We start from the raw sequence: 21,866 nt of genomic DNA on the forward strand, positions 1-21,866 counted from the left end.
CTGAGATGGTGGATTCCAGTTGGGACGAATTAATAATCTGTGAGGAGGGGGATGTACACAGTGAAAGGGGTGAGGAATCGGAGGATGATGATGAGGTGGACATCTTGCCTCTGTAGAGCCAGTTTGTGCAAGGAGAGATTGATTGCTTCTTTTTTGGTGGGGGCCCAAACCAACCAGTCATTTCAGTCACAGTCGTGTGGCAGACCCTGTCGCTGAAATGATGGGTTCGTTAAAGTGTGCATGTCCTGTTTATACAACATAAGGGTGGGTGGGAGGGCCCAAGGACAATTCCATCTTGCACCTCTTTTTTCTTTCATTTTTCTTTGCATCATGTGCTGTTTGGGGACAATTTTTTGGAAGTGCCATCCTGCCTGACACTGCAGTGCCACTCCTAGATGGGCCAGGTGTTTGTGTCGGCCACTTGTGTCGCTTAGCTTAGTCACACAGCGACCTTGGTGCGCCTCTTTTTTTCTTTGCATCATGTGCTGTTTGGGGACAATTTTTTTGAAGTGCCATCCTGCCTGACACTGCAGTGCCACTCCTAGATGGGCCAGGTGTTTGTGTCGGCCACTTGTGTCACTTAGCTTAGCCATCCAGCGACCTTGGTGCGCCTCTTTTTTTCTTTGCATCATGTGCTGTTTGGGGACAATTTTTTTGAAGTGCCATCCTGCCTGACACTGCAGTGCCACTCCTAGATGGGCCAGGTGTTTGTGTCGGCCACTTGTGTTGCTTAGCTTAGTCACACAGCCACCTTGGTGCGCCTCTTTTTTTCTTTGCATCATGTGCTGTTTGGGGACAATTTTTTGGAAGTGCCATCCTGTCTTGATTGACACTGCAGTGCCACTCCTAGATGGGCCAGGTGTTTGTGTCAGCCACTTGTGTCGCTTAGCTTAGTCACACAGCCACCTTGGTGCGCCTCTTTTTTTCTTTACATCATGTGCTGTTTGGGGACAATTTTTTGGAAGTGCCATCCTGTCTTGATTGACACTGCAGTGCCACTCCTAGATGGGCCAGGTGTTTGTGTCGGACACTTGTGTTGCTTAGCTTAGTCACACAGCCACCTTGGTGCGCCTCTTTTTTTCTTTGCATCATGTGCTGTTTGGGGACAATTTTTTGGAAGTGCCATCCTGTCTTGATTGACACTGCAGTGCCACTCCTAGATGGGCCAGGTGTTTGTGTCGGCCACTTGTGTCGCTTAGCTTAGTCAAACAGCCACCTTGGTGCGCCTCTTTTTTTCTTTGCATCATGTGCTGTTTGGGGACTATTTTTTAAATCGGCCATCCTGTCTGACACTGCAGTGCCACTCCTAGATGGGCCAGGTGTTTGTGTCGGCCACTTGGGTCGCTTAGCTTAGTCATCCAGCGACCTTGGTGCAAATTGTAGGACTAAAAATAATATTGTGAGGTGTTCAGAATAGACTGGAAATGAGTGGAAATTATGGTAATTGAGGTTAATAATACTATGGGATCAAAATGACCCCCGAATTCTATGATTTAAGCTGTTTTTTAGGGGTTTTTGAAAAAAACACCCGAATCCAAAACACACCCGAATCCGACAAAAAAATTTCGGTGAGGTTTTGCCAAAACGCGTCCGAATCCAAAACACGGCCGCGGAACCGAATCCGAAAACACAAAACCCAAAAAATTTCCGGTGCACATCACTAGTTATGGGCAAATTATGTGCAATCCTCACGGGAACAGTATGAATGGTATGCGGTTGATAGACAGTGTCTAGTTAGACAGTCAATAGATAGACACTATGGGGTATATTTATTAAGCTCCCGATTTTGACCGAGATGCCGTTTTTTCTTCAAAGTGTCATTTCGGTAATTTACTAAGCAAAAATCTCAGCAGTGATGAGGGCATTCGTAATATTTTGGAAGTCCTCGGAAAAAATCACGAATCAATACACCATCGGTCAATTTGGTAGAAATCGGGAATTTACTAAAAAGTGCAAATCACAAACACTGCCGACAATAGCCAAATACTGCCGTGCAGAAATACAATTCGTAAAAAAGTGCTAAAAAAAAACAGACCTGCTTTTTTATCCCGTGTTTGGATAGGCATGCAGGGATCCATGAGATCCATGCATGTTTATCAGTGGGAAGGGGATGGGAAAGTGTTCTTTTTTATAAAAAAAATTGCGTGGGGTCCCCCCTCCTAAGCAAAACCAGCCTCGGGCTCTTTGAGCCGGTCCTGGTTGCAAAAATATGGGTAAAAAATTGACAGGGGTTACCCCATATTTAAACAACCAGCACCGGGCTCTGCGCCTGGTCCCGGTTCCAAAAATACGGGGGACAAAAAGCGTTGGGGTTCCCCGTATTTCTGAAACCAGCACCGGGCTCCACTAACCAGATACATAATGCCACAGCCGGGGGACACTTTTATATAGCTCCCGGCGGCCCTGGCATTACATAACCAACTAGTAACCCCTGGCCGGGGTACCCTGGAGGAGTGGGGACCCCTTCAATCAAGGGGTCCCCCCCCTCCAGCCACCCAAGGACCAGGGATGAAGCCCGAGGCTGTCCCCCCCATCCATGGGCTGCGGATGGGAGGCTGATAGCCATTGTGTAAAAAAATGAATATTGTTTTTAGTAGCAGTACTACAAGTCCCAGCAAGCCTCCCCCGCAAGCTGGTACTTGGAGAACCACAAGTACCAGCATGCGGCGGAAAACCGGGCCCGCTGGTACCTGTAGTACTACTACTAAAAAAATACCCCAATAAAAACATAAGACACACACCTTGAAAGTATAACTTTAATACATACATCCACACCACCATATACACATACTTACCTTATGTTCACACGAGGGTCGGTCCTCTTCTCCATGTAGAATCCATGGTGTACCTGTTGAAAAAATTATACTCACAAAATCCAGGGTAGAAGGCTCTTCTGCTTGTAATCCATTTGTAATCCACGTACTTGTCAAAATAAAAAAACAGACACCCGACCTCGAACTGAAAGGGGCCCCATGTTTTCACATGGTACCCCTTTCCCCGAATGCCAGAAACCCCCTCTGACTTATGTCTAAGAGGGTTTCTTCAGCCAATCAGGGAGCGCCACGTTGTGGCACCCTCCTGATTGGCTGTGTGCTCCTGTAGTGTATGACAGGTGGCACACGGCAGTGTTACAATGTAGCGCCTATGCGCTCCATTGTAACCAATGGTGGGAACTTTGTGGTCAGCGGTGAGGTTACTTTCGGTCACCCGCTGACCACAAAGTTCCCACCATTCCCACCATTGGTCTGTCTCGCATATGGTGTCTATCAACCCACACCCGTATGAATTACAAATGGTCGGGATACCAGCCGTCAATATACAGACAACGGCATCCCGGCCGTCAGTATGCCGGCAGTGGGGTAAGCGATAGAAAGACCCTTGCGGGATCGCTGCGCTCGCTACAGGTTCTATTCCCACCCTGTGGGTGTCGTGGACACCCACGAGTGGGAATAGCCCGTGTGGGCCAGGATTCCGGCTGGCGGCATTGCCAGGAGTCGGGATTCTGGCGTCGGCATCCTGACTGCCAGGATCCCGACTGCTGGTAATTTAACTGCATCCCATCCTCACAATGGGGCATATTCATCATGTTAATTAATGGAGGCTGGGTGGACACAAAAATCACATCACACCACCCCTCTCCCAGCACTGCACCCCTAACCCAGCATAGGCCCTCATTTCGAGTTGTTCGCTCGCAAGCTGCTTTTAGCAGCATTGCACACGCTAAGCCGCCGCCTACTGGGAGTGTATCTTAGCATAGCAAAATTGCGAACGAAAGATTCTCAAAATTGCGAATAGAAATTTCTTAGCAGTTTCTGAGTAGCTCGACACTTACTCTGCCACTGCGATCAGTTCAGTGCTTGTCGTTCCTGGTTTGACGTCACAAACACACCCAGCGTTCGCCCAGAAACTCCCCCGTTTCTCCAGCCACTCCCGCGTTTTTCCCAGAAACGGCAGCGTTTTTTCACACACTCCCATAAAACGGCCAGTTTCCGCCCAGAAACACCCACTTCCTGTCAATCACACAACGATCACCAGAACGAAGAAAAAACCTCGTAATGCCGTGAGTAAAATACCAAACTTGTTAGCAAATTTACTTGGCGCAGTCGCAGTGCGAACATTGCGCATGCGCAATTAGCGGAAAATCGCTGCGATGCGAAGAAAATTACAGAGCGAACAACTCGGAATGAGGGCCATAGATCACATTACAGCACCCTTCACCCAGCACAGAACAGATCACAGTACAGCACCCATCACCCTTCACTCAACACAGCACCCCTCAGCCAGCACAGCATAGATCATAGCACAGCACCCATCACCCAGCAGAGCACAGCACCCTTTACCCAGCACCTGTCACCCCTCTCCCAGCACAGCACTCCTCACTCAGCACAGCACAAATCACAGCACCCATCACCCAGGACAGCAGCCCTCACAGCACAGTCAGCACTAGCGGTATGCCCCCATCTTTCTTTTGGAACAGGCACTTGGGGCGGGTGGCAAACAGAGAGCCGTAAGCACGAGCTTCTGGGCTCTCTGAGTTACCGGACCATCGACCCTTCTGGCATATGTTACCCGCCCTGGTACAGGCTGGCAGCTGACTTATTATTACAGTACTTAAGACTCTTAAGACTGTGAAGGCCGCCCCTGTTTTTCCCAGGTCCGTTCTGTGCACATCAATAAAGAAAGAGAAAGAGAAACAAAGGAAACATTTTTCTGGATGCACACTGGAACCAGCTGAATTTTTAAAACATCTTACTTTTATTGGTATACGTTAAAATTATGCAGACATGAGTGAAATATTAAAACATCGTGTGATGGAGAAAAACAAAGTGTGAAAATAAAACGACTAAAATATCCTTTCTGTGCACAGCTGGACTTGGTGGTGCTAGAGGCAGAGCCATGAGGGGGGTAATTCAGATCTGATCGCAGCAGCAAATTTGTTAGCTAATGGGCAAAACCATGGGGGTCATTCCGAGTTGATCGTAGCTGTGCTAAATTTAGCACAGCTACGTTCATCTTCCAGACATGCGGGGGGACGCCCAGCACAGGGCTAGTCCGCCCCACATGTCAGTCCGTATCCCCCTCCCCGCACAAGTACAAAAGCATCGCACAGCGGTGATGCTTTTGTACTTGAAGAGTAACTCCTGGCCAGCACAGCCCCTGCGGCTGGTCAGGAGTTACTCGTCGCTGCCCTGGGTCGTAGCGGCTGCGTGTGACGTCATGCAGCTGCTGCGGCACCCCCCCCGCACGCTACAGTCATGCCTGCGTTGGCCGGACCGCACCCCTCCCGCCCAGCGACTGCCTCTGCCTGTCAATCAGGCAGAGGTGATCGGTAGGTAACGACGGCATTTGGCTGTCTGCCATGTGCCGGCGCACTGCAGCGCCATCGCATGTGCAGTTTCCAACCCGATTGCTGCGCTGCGAACAACTGCAGCATGCGATCGGGTCGGAATGACCCCTCATGTGCACTGCAGATGGGGCAGATATAATATTTGCAGAGAGAGTTAGATTTGGCTTGGTTATGTTGTTTCTGTGCGGGGTAAATACTGGCTGCTTTATTTTTACACTGCTATTTAGATTGCCAATTGAACACCCCCCACCCAAATCTAACTCTCTCTGCACGTGTTATATCTGCCCCCACCCCACCCCCACCAGTGCACATTGGGGGTAATTCAGAACTGATTGCTCGGTAGCGTTTTTTGCAGCGCTGCGATCAGGTCAGAACTGCGCATGTGTATGCACCGCAATGCGCAGGCGCGTCGCACAGGTACAAAGCGGATCGCCGCTCAGCGATGAGTTTGTGCAAAGAATCCAGACGCACGGGCGATAGCAAGGAGACTGACAGGAAGAAGGCGTTTGTGGGTGGGTTTTCTGGGAGTGGCTGGAGAAACGCAGGTGTGTCCAAGCGTTTGCAGGTAGGGTTCCTGACGTCAACTCCGGTCCCGGACAGGCTGAAGTGATCTCAGCGGCTGAGTAAGTCCTGGGCAATTCAGAGACTGCACAAGATCTGTTCGTATAGCTCTGCTACACATGCGTTTGCACACTTGCAAAGCGAAAATACACTCCCCTATGGGCAGTGACCATCTGTTCACAGCAGTGCAGAAAACCCCTAGTAAGCGATCAGGTCTAAATTAGGCCCATGGTTTTGCCCAGCTGCTAACAAATTTGCTGCTGTGATCAGATCTGAATTAGGCCTGAAGTGTGAATCACGAGCTCCAAAAAGACCCATGGGGGGAGCTGCTGCATCTGGGCATGTACAGCTGAAACTGATTCTCACTGCTACCCAATCAGCGCGGTCATGGTAGCTGCTCACTGTCCTGTTCCCCAATTCACCACTGGCCCTAGGCTTGGGCATACTTGCCCACTCTCCCGGTTTCTGCGGGAGACACCTGATTTTTCGGTTAGTCCCCCGCACCCCCAAAAGAGAAGATACCCCTCCTGCATTCTGCCCACTTCATAGAGAAGTGGGCAAAATGAGGAGAATAATATGGTAATCCAAGAAGGAGGCAGGGCCTAATAGCATGTTACTATGACAATCGCGTAATTCGGATCTGCCCCTTATGCTAAAAGTGTCATATGCTGCAATTTCCCAGCGAGGGGGTGGTGCTTAATTGTGCAATTAACATAATTCCGCCTCCGTCACCACCCACCTGCTTCTCCTCTCTGGCGATCTCCCGGAAAGGAGATTTTCATTGTAGGTAAGTATGGGCTTGGGATGCCTCTAGGCTTTCCATATCCCCAAGGCCAGAGGTTCTCAAATGCTGTCCACTAGGCACCCCAACGGTCCAGGTCTTAGGTATATCCATGGCTCAGCACATATGGTTAAATGAAATCACCTGTGGCCTATCATGGATAAACTTAAAACCTGAGAACCTCTGTCCTAAGGCATTTGCCCATAATGCTCTGGACATACTTTACAACATTCCGAACAGTCAGGACAATAATCTTTGTTGACTGGACGTAGGGACAATCCCCTTAATTTGGGACTATACTTCTAAAATCAGATAATTATCTCCTCAGCAAGAAAATATTTGCTTCTTACAAACTCTGCAAAACAGAGTTTCAATTGATAATAAATAGCTGGTTTTACGTTTTCCTAGCTGAAGTGTTAAGAGAAAGATCTTTGTCATTATGTTTGTAACACTGCCCAATATAAATTACTTTATTTCCATTATAAACTGAGGCCAAGCCAGTGGTGCTGCTGTTGAAACATGCCCTACTCAATTACATACTGAACTTTTCTTTGTATACCTTGCACACTTGAAAGGTAGGGTAATTGTCAATGATGTGCATAGGCAAGAATTTACTGTGCTTGTCATCACTGTAATCCCCTGAGTTATGTCCTACCACAAAAGATGCAGAGAAGTCATACTATTTCCATAGAACTGACTAGCAGTAAAATCACCTTTCTAGCACCACATATACCACTAGGGCCTAATACGAGGTTAATTGCATAAGCAAAATCTTCCTTTAATTGGCAAAACCATGTTATATTTGGGTGGGGTGTGTTCAAACGGAAATCTAAATTGCAGCGTAAAAATAAAGCAGCCAGTATTTACCCTGCACAGTAATAATATAACCCACCCAAATCTAACTCTCTCTGGACCTGTTATATCTCCCCCACCTGCAGTGCACATGGTTTTGCCCATTAGAGGATGACTGTGCTTTTGCAATCAACCTTGAATTAGGCCCTAAGGGGGTAATTCTGAGTTGATCGCAGCAGCAAATATGTTAGCAAATGGGCAAAACCATGTTCACTGCAGATATAACATTTGCAGAGAGAGTTAGATTTGGGTGGGTGTGTTCAAATTGAAATCTAACTACCATGCACATCTGTGATTTCATTCACAGTGTACTTGTGAAAATATGCTAATGACTCAGGGGGTCATTCCGACCTGATCGCTAGCAGGCTACTTTTAGCACTGCTGCGATCAGGTAGTCGCCGCCTACAGGGGAGGGCATTAGGGCTTTGCAGGGCTGCGATCCGCTGTGCAGAGACTGCGCAAGCAAAAAGTTTGTGCAGTCTCTGCACAGCTCAAGACTTACTCACCCGCTGCGACGATCTTTCCTGTAGCTGACGTCAGGATCCCTCCCTGCTGACATCTGGACACGCCTGCGTTTTCTTTGGCACTCCCAGAAAACGGTCAGTTTCCTCCCCCGGCCGGCCTCTTCCTGTCAATCTTCTTGCGTTCGCTGCTGGGAACACGTTCTTCGGTTTTCTCATCGCTGCGTGCGCAGTTCGGACCCGTTCGCGCAGCTGCAAAAAAAAGCAGCGTGCAAACGGGTCGGAATGACCCCTTCAGTCATTATCTTGTGCTTAGAGACGTCCACTGCCGGTATCTCGCATCACCTAAGACGCCAGGGCCTTTTCTTCTGCAAACAAATATGCAGTGTCTGATTAGGTGATGCCTGTAAGATGGTTCCGACATGCCTACATTTATCTAGCCACCACAGTGTTGCCTCCCCAACCATAGGTGAATCTGGGGGGTGGTCCGGGGGTGCACCGGACCACCCATTAGCCCTAAACACCTATTTATAAATGTATTTGTTTTAATAAGTGTCCTCCTGGTCAGGAATGCATTTGCTGACCGGGAGGGCGTTCCATGTGCTGCAGCTCCCCGGCTATGCCCCCGTATGTAGTCAGCCAATAGTTTTTCTGTTTCGCCTGCTGCACTCACCCGCCCAGCCTCCACAGCAGATGATTATCTGAGGTGGAGCCGCCCAGCTGACCGCCCGCAGCCAGGCTGCTGCGGCAGTACATTGGTGGCGGACAGTGCGGACCGCGGTGCATACATTCTGCCTCCATCTGCATTCCCGAGGCCACCCGCTCGCATGTCGCTGACTGCAGGGTGCACCGCCCTCAGCCCCTGCCGCAGTCATGGTGGTGCAGTGCAGACTGCCTTGATTGCATGCCCGCAGCCACCAGCCAATGCCCGCCTGCATATCTGACTGCATTGTACTGGTGCAGTCTGAGGTGTAGGTGCTGCTGCAGCCTGCAGGGCTTGATTGTATTCCTCCTGCAGCACCAGTAGTAGTTTTTCTCCTTGTAAATATTAAGTGCAAGGAGAGCCACAGTGTGCTGCAAAATGACAGCACTTTAATACAGACACAAGGGCCTTTATTGTTGAACAAGGTAAACAATGTCATCATATCTATTTTGCTAATTAATTAATTAATTCCTAGTGTTATTATCTAAAATAATTTGCAGCAGCAGCGGTGAGCACATCGGGGGCATATGTGTATCTGGCACTCTGGGGGCAAATGTGTATCTGGCATATGTATATCTGGTACTGTGGAGGCATATGTGTATCTGGCACTTTTAGGGGCATATGTACTTGCTACATTCCACTAGACTCAATTCCAGACAGGATCAATTAGCATTACTCTTGCACAGTTTTGTATTCCTTAGTGACCGACTAGTTGCAGTGAGTTTTATTATGTAAAAACAACGCATGGGGAGGGGATGTTGTTCTAAGAGACGTCACGGGGGGAAGTGATGGTGTGCTGAAAGATGATGCAGGGGGTAGGTGATGGTGTTACTCAGAGACAACATTAGGGGTAAATAATGGTGTGGCTGAGAGACGCAGGGGGAGGTAGTGTGGCTGAGAGACGCACGGGGCAGGATGTGACACAGGTGGCACAAGTCTGGTTGAACCGCTGTTGTATAATGATGATGACCTTGTTAGTATTCCTACACAAACAGGCATCTTCTGGACGATGTGACCTAAATAAATAGTGAATACCGACTGAAGACGCCGTCTGCCTTAGAGGATACATTTCTTCAGAGGTTCCCCATTGTGAGAAACCATGATATACTTAAAGTGTATATGGAATTGATAAGAAAGTTCCCAGTGTGATGAGAAACAGGCGGCATGTCATGTTGACACGCCCCATTTTCAGTGACCACACTCCTTCTGGTATGTGGCCATGCCCATTTTTTCAGCGCTCGCGCATGCTTTTCTTTGGGGCCACCCATAACCAAATGTCTAGTTTTGCCTATGTCCCCAACTGCTGACTGCCTGTCACTCACTTTGTGAAGAAATCCTCTGTGCATGCACTATCGCTAATCCATCGATGCTTAAAGCAGCTTTGGCTCATGCACAGGCGCGTAAAAAAAATAACTCCACTGCATCTCTCATTAACATTGCATGCACCTAAGTCAGGTCCATGATTGACAATGTACTCAGGAAGTCATACTAATCTTTCATAAAGAGTATTAGTTTTAAAGTATAACGTATGTGATGTATTGAATATAGATAGTTTTTTTTTTTTTAACTATTCATTATAAAGTTGGATATAATTACCTTAATTATTATTAATACTCACTCAAGCATAATACTGTATATTTAGGATACTCCACAAAGTATTGGGGGTAATTCCAAGTTGATCGCAGCAGGATTTTTGTTAGCAATTGGGCAAAACCATGTGCACTGCAGGGGAGGCAGATATAACATGTGCAGAGATAGTTAGATTTGGGTGGGGTGTGTTCAATCTGCAATCTAATTTGCAGTGTAAAAATAAAGCAGCCAGTATTTACCCTGCACAGAAATAAAATAACCCACCCAAATCTAACTCTTTCTGCACATGTTATATCTGCCTCCCCTGCAGTGCACATGGTTTTGCCCAATTGCTATCAAAAATCCTGCTGCGATCAACTTGGAATTACCCCCATTGTTTCCAAATTTCTTCTCAGATCTACAGGTTATTATTTGTGAGAAAATATTCCCCTTTTCCAGAAAAGAGGGAGTATTTTCTCCAAAATATTTTATAGTCTAGGTTGTGATAAAAAAAAAAAGGACAGTAACTAGTTTCATTACATATTTACCAGCTGTAAAAAAAATTGTATCTATTGTAGTATGTTTAACCACAAATATTTTCTATAGTCCTCAATTTAACATTTCTGGGAAGAATGCTCCCTCTGGTGGCCATTTAGGGTAACTTGTATTGTTGCGTATTTATATTCAGTAGTTTTGTATATACATGAGTCCTGTTGGAGAAAGAGCGCTATATAAATGCAATTATTATTATTATTATTATTATTATTATTATTAATATTACTATGTTCCTGGTCTTCCCTCTAAATTTCTAAATTTATGATTGCCATGAGCTGTGGTGAAACACCTTTGTTTCAATTAACTAGTTGAACACAGCAGACATATGTGTGTGTGTATATATATATATATATATATATATATATACAGTATACATATACACACATATATATATATACTGTATCTATAAATATATAAATATATATATATATATATATATATACTGTGTGTGTATGTATATATATATATATACACACAATTCGTGTGGTCCAGCTCTCCTTTACCCATATACTCTGCACCGGGTGCCTCCGTAATACTATAAATAGACAAGGCAGCAGGAGTGGCCCTCCAGGTGTCTCACAGAAACAGGATCTCATGTAGGCAGTATGTGTTACGACGTTTCAATGCCAATTTAATTAAGGCATTTTCCTCAGCTATACATACAAGCAAAAAAGTCTTACATGTTCACCCTGTGCGGAATGCAGCCCTCTCCAGGCGGTGCATAGGACATGACGTCAGGCCAAGCCGGGTGCTGTGCTCCCCATCACCATGACAACGACAACAAACATTGGATCAATGAAAACATAGAATTACTATAGGAGCTTAATTGTAAACATCAATTGCGGACTACAAAGTAGCAGTCCCCGCTGTCATATACTTTCATATGTATTAACTACAGTAGGATAATTACCGCATAATGACACTGGAGAGTGATTAAATGTATAGAGAAAAAGCACCAGCCAATCAGCTCCTAACTGCCATGTCACTGGCCATGTTTGAAAAATGACCATTAGGAGCTGATTGGCTGGTCATATATCACTCTCCATTTTATCACTCTCCAAGCGATGATGCATCTAGCCCACTATGTACTTATGTGTCAAGATTTCACTATTTACAGACACACATTCAATAACTGCACATGAATCTAGTCTACTACAATCAAATAGTGGTAGCATTAATGTATTAATCCATCCCCAATAATTGTGGATGAAATAATTAATAATAATGTCCTTAATAGTGGATTGGAAAATTTACGTACTTCCTACTACCCACCAGTAGCGTGCGGTGAGGTCAGTGGCTGGTGAGGCACTATAGCCATAATGTCCGCCGAATCCTGCCGATGGCCCCTACCACCGCCGAGCCAATGCCCGCTATTTGCCCTGAGCCGCTGCTTGCTGCCACCGCCAATGGCTTACAAACTCACCATCAACTGACCCAGCCCTCCGCCACTAATTTGCTTCTCAGTCCAATGCCGCCAATGCCCGCTACCTGCCTGCTCATCATACTTGTGATATATTGTACATTTGTATGGAAAAAAATAATAATTAGTGTTTGGGACTGGGAAGGGAGTGGGAGGAGGACATGAATGCAATTTTGTTGTCCAGGGCTTCCATTAACTTAATGGAAAAGGGTCTGAATGGGTTAAAAAATGTAAACAAAAAATGTGTGAGGTCCCCCCTCCTAAGTATAACCAGCCTCGGGCTCTTTGAGCCGGTCCTGGTTGTTTAAATACCAGGAAAAAAATTGACAGGGGTTCCCCGTATTTAGACAACCAGCACCGGGCTCTTAGTCCGGTCCTGGTTCCAAAAATACGGGGGGACAAAAGATGTAGGGGTCCCCCGTATTTTTTAAACCAGCACCGGGCTCCACTAGCCAGGGACATAATGCCACAGCCGGGGGACACTTTTATGTAGGTCCCTGCGGCCGTGGCATTACCCCCCCCAACTAGTCACCCCTGGCCGGGGTACCCTGGAGGAGTGGGGACCCCTTAAATCAAGGGTTTCCCCCCCTCCAGGCACCCAAGGGCCAGGGGTGAAGCCCGAGGCTGTCCCCAGCGATAGAGATAGAGAGAGAGAGAGAGAGAGAGAGATAGATAGATAGATAGATAGATAGATAGATAGATAGATAGATATGCTGTACTGTACTCACCACAGGCGCCTCTCGCTGTCCCTGCACTCCGGACGCGGCTCCGCTGCACACACAGACAGACACCTGCTGCTGAGGCTGGAGGAGGAGAGCGCCAGCCGCCGCTGCTCAACTTTCACCACTTGACTTACACTACAGACGCCGGCTCCAGGAGCGCTGCCGCCGCTGTCTTCTGCACAGAGTCCCTGACATGATCGCCAGCAGGCAGCAGCAGGTGACGGACTACGGGGGGATGAAGGGAGTGGAGCAGCTTACTGTCCCGCCGCCTCGTATGGATGATTGGACCAGCGGATCCAGCACTGGATCCGCTGTCCAATCATTTCTGCCTTGCTGACAGTGATGTCAGCGAGGCACTTCTATAGGTGCCGCTTTGCCTATGCTTTTCAATGGGCTTTTACAGCCCACTTCTTGGCCCCACCCCCCGCTCGATCCCCGTTTCCATTATCTACGGGAGGCACTGCTATCAGTGCCTCCCAAACCTATTTAAAGCCCTAAAATTGTTAAAATAACATAAAGAACATACTTTTGACACAGAACATGTGTCATAAGTATCTTCTTTTTGTTATTTTAATAATTAATCACAGGGGAGGCACTGCCTCCCCTGCCTCCCCTGACTGCACGTCCTTGCTACCCATATTGCTGTCATGGTATAACAAAGATGTTATAAAAAAAGATCCTAGCATCACATTAATAATGAAAAATCAACATAACATAATGGACATTTTTTAATACACTAGCAAATATGATGATGTAAAAAGGATATAAATGGATATTGGCAGCATGCCAATAACCAATATATCACCATTATACAAAACTATTAAACCCATGAAATTCGTTGAGTCCATGTGGATGCATTGTATTGAGACGAAAAATCCAACGTGACTCGAGTGTCAGAAATTTACCACCTCTATCTCCCCCTCTTAAAGAACAGGGCACCTGATCTATCATACAATATTTTAAAGTGGTCAATGGATGATGGTGTTGTGCAAAATGACGTGCAACTGACTGGTCACTAGACCCCTTGGCAATAGCTGTTTTAATGGCCGACCTGTGGGCTGCTTCAGACCAGTGGTCGTGTCCAGTGCATCTGTCAGTCCAGTGACCAGTCACAGTGATAGTGTCCTTTGCTGCCATATGTCCAGTGCTGCTGTATAATAAGTCCCTTACAGTGTCGCTGTGTTGTCCTGCATCAGACCAGTGGTAGTGTCCTGTGCATCAGTCAGTCCAGTGACCAGTCACAGTGGTGGTGTCCTCTGCTGCCATATGTCCAGTGCTGCTGTATAAGTCCCTTACAGTGTCGCTGTGTTGTCCTGCATCAGACCAGTGGTAGTGTCCTGTGCATCAGTCAGTCCAGTGACCAGTCACAGTGGTGGTGTCCTCTGCTGCCATATGTCCAGTGCTGCTGTATAATAAGTACCTTACAGTGTCACTGTGTTGTCCTGCATCAGACCTGTGCTCTATATTATTTACTCCAGATAAAGGGCTTATTAACATTTAATCCAAATATCATTTTTACATGGTTTGCCCTGTGTGGTGTAGCGGTACGCTATCCTGTGCCGCATATTGTGTTATATTATCCAGAAAAATAATAGAGAACAAAAATTTGGAGGATAAAGTAGGGTAAGATCAAGAACCACTTCCTCCTAGTGCTGAAGCTGCTGCCACTAGTCATGACATACTGTAGACCAGTAGTCAGGGAACAGAGGTAAATTACCCCAAATGGGGTAAAAATGAAATTCCTGGGAAGGTCGCGCAGCCGAGACACAGCCCCGCCCAGCCCCGTCCGGCTCGAGATGTGACATGCTGATGTCACACCGCGCTCCCTCCTGCCCGCCCTGCGCTGTGCTCCTGGCTGCCCTGTGCTGTGTTCCTGGCCGCGGTGTGACGTGCTGACATCACACCACGCTCCCTCATGCCCGCTCGTCCTGCGCTGTCCTGTCCTCCCACCCGCGGCCCGCCAAACCACACACAGAACTTGAAGAGTTCTGTGGCTGACCGCTGACGGAGTTCCGCAGGATCAGTGGCCCACATAACAGTGGGAAAATCCCACCAGGGGTTAAAGTAGGTGGGAACGAGGTGGAACTGAGTTCCACCACCTCTATTGGTAGGGGGAACTAGTTCCACCACCTCCATTTCCCTGTATGGTAATTCCAGCAGAAAAACCTGCCCCATCACCTACATCAGTAGATGATGCAGGTACCACTAGTGTTACTGATGAGCTGCAGCCACCTCCCCCTTCCTCAGGTCCTGGTGGCTCCATGATCCTCCTCCATTTACAGCCCACCCCTCCTGGTACTCACACACGCTGTGTCTGTTGGACAGTAGTCATCCCCTCCTCAGGGCCCAGTGGCTTCCTTTTCTGTCACTATGTGTAAGTGGCACTTCTACTGTGGGAATTGTATATAAGGGGCACTACTGTGTGGCATAACATGTATAGAGGGTACCATTGTGTAGTGTAATGTGCAGGAAGGGCACTACTGAGTGATGTAACCTAAATACCAGGAATTACTATGCGGTGTAATGTGAATACGATTGTTCTACTGTGTTGTGCAATTTGAATTGAGGGTACTATTGTGTGACCACGCTGCTTCTTTGTGAGATCAACGTCCCTTTACGAAGTATTGGAAGCAGGGCACTAATCTATTGTGTGCAGGGGGGTGCCGAAAACACTAAAGCACTGGCCCTGGCACTGTTTAATGTGTGTGTGTGTGTGTGGGGGGGGGGGCTGGGTAAATGAGTTTCACCACCTCTCCAAGACCACTTTAAGCCCTGATTCCCACTGACATTACTGAGGTGAGGATGTGACCATCTGTCTCCTAAAAGTCGTGCCCCCACCCCTTCCACCCTCATCCATCTTTCTTACCTTCATTCTGGTGTTTTTGGGAGAAAGTGTTAATTAACCTATTCAATGCCAAAAAACAATTGGAGAAAAAATAATAATAATAATATATTATATATATATATCATGCTCTGGGGTCTGGCACTCCATAGTCATAATGATATCTTGCGCCGGTGCCCTCGCAAAACAGGTAAGTATAGATTCTCGGCTGCGCGGCACTCAGCTTCTCAGTATAAAAGATACGGACAAAATTTACTTATCAACGTTTCAATATATTTTCATATTTTCGTCAGGATGAAATACAAAAGACAAACACATACCTTTATACTGGCACACCACCATGTGAACTGCTGACGTGAGGATCGGGACAAAGCACCCGCCCACAAGTCGCTCAATGCTGACGTCATCTGGAAATGACGACTCAGCCGTGCTCATACCATCACCATAGCAACTAAAAACATTTCAAATGAACACTTTAGTATATATAGTAATATGATATTACTCTCATAGTAAAAGCTTAATATCACTACCATAATGAGAACTAGTTACACAGTTCTGTTTGTTTCAATAACGATTAAATTCAGTAACCGTTTATAAATCAGGATGATGATCCTATCAATTTCATGTTCTGATAGTGTAACATTGTCTCACAGATGTTACCTAAAATACCATATGGCTGTAACAGTCCTTAACAGGATAAGAATACTGTGTTTAATTATTATCTTAATGCCGCATATGACACATTCTCATTTAAGCCTCTAGGGCTTACTACATCTAAACGGTGGATCCATTGTGCCTCACGTCTCAATAATTGCATTTGCGGCCCCCTATTGCCACCTCGAATACTTTCGGGTACTGTATCGATCATCCTATAATGTAATGTACTAAGTGGGTTTAAACTCAAAGAAATGCCTAGCGATCGGCTGGTCGCTTTAACCCGTTTGTAACGCTGCTCTGATTGCTCCCCTGTGTTGCCCCATACGTTCCTTGAACTTACAGATTGTCCTGCCTATAAAGCAAAGGCCGCAAGGGTACAGAATCTGGTAAATCAAAGATGTTGAGCTGCAATTAATAGAGTGTCTGATTTTATAAATTTTGCCAGAGTGCGAATGGGCAAAAGTGTCAGCATAAATTGACAAGTGACACAGGTACATTTAAAGCAGCCCACTCTGGCGTTGTCTAAAAAAGTAGACAGCACATTCCTTTTTGGAGCATTTGTGTTAGTCTTCACTAATATATCTCTGAGGTTGCGGCCTCTTTTATAACAGGACATAAGTTGGCGTTGGTTTACATTGAGTGCTTCATCACTTTGAATTAGTGGCCATCATTTCTTAGCTGTCTTATTGATCAATGAAGAAGAAGAGTGATATCTGTTAACCCACGGGAATCTAGAGGTCATATTTTCCTTACTAGCTAGGGAATTTGATAGTAACTGGTACCTATCCATGGCCATCACTGCCCTTTTGGCTTCCTGTAGTTTTTCAGACTTATAGCCTTGCATTAAAAAAATTTCTATGAGGATGTCAATATCTCTTTCAGCTATTATTTTGTCATTATTGACCCGAATCATCTGTGAATATGGGAGCCCCTTAATCAATGGTCTAGGGTGGCAGCTCTGTGCTTTCAACAAAGTATTACGGTCTGTTGGTTTAATGTATAAATTAGTGACCAGTTTATCACTGGTAATTGTCAAATTGACATCTAAAAAATGTATAGTCTGTTGACTGTAAGTATGTGTAAACTTAATGGGACCCTCCTGGATGTTATGTTGTGTCAACACATTATTCAGTATTGATATATCATCCTGTCACAAGATGAATACACTGCTCAAAAAAATAAAGGGAACACTTAAACAACACATCCTAGATCTGAATGAATGAAATATTCGGATTAAATACTTTGTTCTTTACATAGTTGAATGTGCTGACAACAAAATCACACAAAAATGATCAATAGAAATCAAATTTATTAACCCATGGAGGTCTGGATTTGGAGTCACTCAAAATTAAAGTGGAAAAACACACTACAGGCTGATCCAACTTTGATGTAATGTCCTTAAAACAAGTCAAAATGAGGCTCAGTAGTGTGTGTGGCCTCCACGTGCCTGTATGACCTCCCTACAACGCCTGGGCATGCTCCTAATGAGGTGGCGGATGGTCTCCTGAGGGATCCCCTCCCAGACCTGGACTAAAGCATCCGCCAACTCCTGGACAGTCTGTGGTGCAACGTAGCGTTGGTGGATGGAGCGAGACATGATGTCCCAGATGTGCTCAATTGGATTCAGGTATGGGGAACGGGCGGGCCAGTCCATAGCATCAATGCCTTCGTCTTGCAGGAACTGCTGACACACTCCAGCCACATGAGGTCTAGCATTGTCTTGCATTAGGAGGAACCCAGGGCCAACGGCACCAGCATATGGTCTCACAAGGGGTCTGAGGATCTCATCTCGGTACCTAATGGCAGTCAGGCTACCTCTGGCGAGCACATGGAGGGCTGTGCGGCCCCCCAAAGAAATGCCACCCCACACCATTACTGACCCACTGCCAAACCGGTCATGCTGGAGGATGTTGCAGGCAGCAGAACGTTCTCCTTGGCGTCTCCAGGCTCTGTCACGTCTGTCACATGTGCTCAGTGAGAACCTGCTTTCATCTGTGAAGAGCACAGGGCGCCAGTAGCGAATTTGCCAATCTTGGTGTTCTCTGTCAGATGCCAAACGTCCTGCACGGTATTGGGCTATAAGCACAACCCCCACCTGTGGACATCGGGCCCTCATACCACCCTCATGGAGTCTGTTTCTGATCGTTTGAGTAGACACATGCACATTTGTGGCTTGCTGGAGGTCATTTTGCAGGGTTTTGGCAGTGCTCCTCCTGTTCCTCCTTGCACAAAGGCGGAGGTAGCGGTCCTGCTGCTGGGTTGTTGCCCTCCTACGGCCTCCTCCACGTCTCTTGATGTACTGGCCTGTCTCCTGGTAGCGCCTCCATGCTCTGGACACTACGCTGACAGACACAGCAAACCTTCTTGCCACAGCTCACATTGATGTGCCATCCTGGATGAGCTGCACTACCTGAGCCACTTGTGTGGATTGTAGACTCCGTCTCATGCTACCACTAGAGTGAAAGCACTGCCAGCTTTCAAAAGTGACCAAAACATCAGCCAGAAAGCATAGAAGCTGAGAAGTGGTCTGTGGTCACCACCTGCAGAACAACTCCTTTATTGGGGGTGTTATTGGGGGTGTCTTGCTAATTGCCTATAATTTCCACCTGTTGTCTATTCCATTTGCACAACAGCATGTGAAATTGATTATCAATCAGTGTTGCTTCCTAAGTGGACAGTTTGATTTCACAGAAGTGTGATTGACTTGGAGTTACATTGTGTTGTTTAAGTGTTCCCTTTATTTTTTTGAGCAGTGTATATCATCTATGAACCTTGTGTATAATAATATTCTAGATGATAATTCAGAATCAGAAAAGAATGAAGCATGTTCAATAGAAAACATAAAAATGTTTGCACAAGCCGGTGCCATGGAACTACCCATTGCGCACCCTTTCACCTGTAAATAAAAATCATTGTTATATAGAAAAAAATTGTTATATAGCAATAACTCAAAAAGCAACAGGATCACATCTATAGCATTCTGGTTAAACGTGCTTTTTTCTGACAAAAATTACTTAATAGCAGCTATGCCCATATCATGAGGAATAGAGGTATATAAGTTAAGCACATCTACGCATACCAGCCAACTATCAAGTGGCACAGATGGTAAAGCTTCTAATTTACATAAAAAGGTGGTGGTATCTAACAGGAAAGTGGATTCTTGTTGTATAAGGGGCTGCAGTAATTAATCTAAAAAAGTGGCCACTGGTTGGAAAAGAGAGCTTCGGGCAGACACTATTGGTCTACCCGGGGGCGGTGATAACCCTTTATGTATTTTTGGTATTGTGTAGAATACCGGGGCCAAGGGGTATGATGGAAACAGTACCTCCTTTAATTCTTCTTTAATGAAACCTGAATCAACCGCCTGTTGAAAAATAGAACACAATTTATCACGGCATGACTTAGTTGGATCTTTAGTTAATTTCTGATACACTTGTATATCTGACAATGGCCTCATAATTTCATCATGATAATCAGAAGTGTCCTGGAGGACAATAGCACCTCCTTTATCAGCTGGCCTTATAACCAGCTGTTTGTTTTGCGATAACGATTTCAATGCGTGTCGTTCCCTTATAGTTAAATTAAGATGATTATTTGAAAGAGATGTGGTTTGTTGTTGTACTTTAAAGTCCAATGTCCGTATGAATGTTTTGATAGATGGATTGTTAGACAATGGGTCAAAAGAAGACGGTGGTTGGAATTGTTTTAATTGCAGGGGAATTACTGTATTGTCTGTTGAGGCTTTATCTGTAAAGAATTCACTCAGTCTTATACCCCTTTCACATCGCACAAATAACCCGGTATCAACACGGCATATTGCCGTGTCGACACGGGTCAGTGTGCGATGTGAAAGCACTTTCCAAGAATTAGCGGGTCGTCTGACCCGGTAATTCAACCCGGTATAAAAGAAGGATTATACCCGGGTTGAATACAGGGTCAGGTGCAGTGTGAATGGGAGCCGCGTCGATGCGACACGGTTCCCATTCACAGCATAGGGAGAGGCGGCGCAGGAGATGAGCTCATCTCCCAGTGCCGCCTCCATCCCCGCCCCTGCTGCTGCTGCGCCCCCCCCGCTGCTATGGCAACCGACCCGGTATATTGCCGGATCGGAAAGCCAGCAGAGGGGAGCAAATGCCGGATCCGACCCGGTAAGGACACGTTTCTTTTACCGGGTGGGATCCGGCATTTGCAATCTGAATGCGGTATTAGTTTCCTTGAGAGTTTATACTTCTCAATATTCCATTCTAATTGATTGAAAGATGCTGTCGGAACAAATGAGAGTCCCTTGCTGAACAGGCTGTATTCACCATCTGATAGATCGTACGATGACAAATTGAAGACTGGGTCTTTTTGTATAGGGGTGGTCGCCCCACTCTTCCTCTGCCTCTCGGTTTGTATCCCCCGTCTCGTGTATTTACATCTGGGGGGCCAGGTACCTTTTTGGTTTTTGAGCCACTGCGAGTTCCTAAAGGGTCTGAACCAGAGGCGCTTTAAGAGAGGAGAGGGCCAGTGTGCAGGTTCAGATTGAGCCCCCTCCTCTCCGGCAGTGCAGTAGACTCTGGTATTGTGCCAGAGTCTACTGCACATGCGCAGGTCTCCAAGAACATGGCGCCCGCACAGGAAAAACAAATGGTTAGAGACAATAGTCTCAAACCCCACAAACCGGCGCTAATTAATTATATTTCATTAAAAACCAGTGTTTCTTTAAAGCTGCTGAGTAAAAACAGCTTGCTAGGCTGCACAACAAAAACAAGTAGAACAAAAGGAAATAACTCTGCTCTTAGAAACACTTTACAGATTTTTTTATATACGTGTGGTCTGTCATGTAGAATAAATAACTCAGTGAGACTTTGTATATTGATACTTTTATCTAAAAATATTTATAGTTACCATGTAACATTTATCACAACACACAAGTAATAGTAAGTTAGTAGCTGTTAGGCATAAAAAATCTGGTTAATAATAAATGAGTAGCTAAAAGCTTATGAATAAGCACTGAAAATTACTTTTTATATAGAGATAAGTTTAAATATTTATAAACACATCATAATAAGGTGTAAAATATTACTCTCCTTGTAGGTATTTATGTAGTTGCACTGGCGTCCCAGTGTATTACTGAAATAAAAGTTCTGCAAAAGATTCACACTGATTACAGTCTCATGAAGACTGCATATACTTGAATATAATTACCCCCGTGCTGGTTCCTGACGGTTCCGTTAGCAATGTTACACGTGGTATATCTGATGATAGGTAATTGCTGCTTAATAGCGCTGTACAGAACAGCCCCGCTGGGAGATAAGTATGTCCCTGCTCTCCCGTCAATGCTGCCCGCTGTTACACTCTATGGCTTGTTAATTATGTAGTGGGATGCAGTCCTCACGGCGGATGTCAGCCCG

At 46.0% G+C, this 21,866-nt stretch overlaps 1 long non-coding RNA gene across 1 annotated transcript in view; it reads left to right on the plus strand.

Moving 5' to 3' along the window:
* Window positions 1-21,866, plus strand: part of LOC134911756 (uncharacterized) — a 133,378-nt gene that overhangs the window by 51,606 nt on the left and 59,906 nt on the right. The window lies entirely within an intron of this gene.

Source organism: Pseudophryne corroboree, chromosome 4, assembly GCF_028390025.1.
Source record: "Pseudophryne corroboree isolate aPseCor3 chromosome 4, aPseCor3.hap2, whole genome shotgun sequence".
NCBI classification, from domain to species: Eukaryota; Metazoa; Chordata; class Amphibia; order Anura; family Myobatrachidae; genus Pseudophryne; species Pseudophryne corroboree.